Genomic DNA, 488 nt, shown 5'->3' with positions numbered 1-488 from the left:
TGGGGGGGGGCATAACAAATTAATTAGATAAAACTTTTTATTAATATGTATACGTTACAAAATAAAGCTGAATCAATAAATTGTGCCTTAGTTATTTTAGTTGCCTTTTTTAAAACTGCTATTTCAAAAAATTCCGATATCATCAGTTTAATGGAAGTATCTGCTACCAATGGTTCCCTAAATGATTCGTTTGGGGCCTAGATTGCAAGCATGCTCTCAAGAATGAAGAAGCTGATGCTGAAAAAGCATGTATGAAATATTAGAAATATGGGGCGTACCTTTGCCATATTTCTACTGAATTTAACTTTTTACAGCTGAAAATAGTGAATTCGGAACAGAACAGTATTTGTTAAATATCAAATAACTAAGACACACTTCCCAATCATTCAATTGCACTGATTGTTTTAAATTACTTTTCAATGATGCGTGACATTGTACCGTTCAGTTTCATAGGAAAGTATGAAATGTTCTTGAATATAATAAAACTG

This window comes from Penaeus monodon, chromosome 20 (assembly GCF_015228065.2).
Source record: "Penaeus monodon isolate SGIC_2016 chromosome 20, NSTDA_Pmon_1, whole genome shotgun sequence".
Classification (NCBI taxonomy): domain Eukaryota; kingdom Metazoa; phylum Arthropoda; class Malacostraca; order Decapoda; family Penaeidae; genus Penaeus; species Penaeus monodon.
This window is presented reverse-complemented; position numbering follows the sequence as displayed.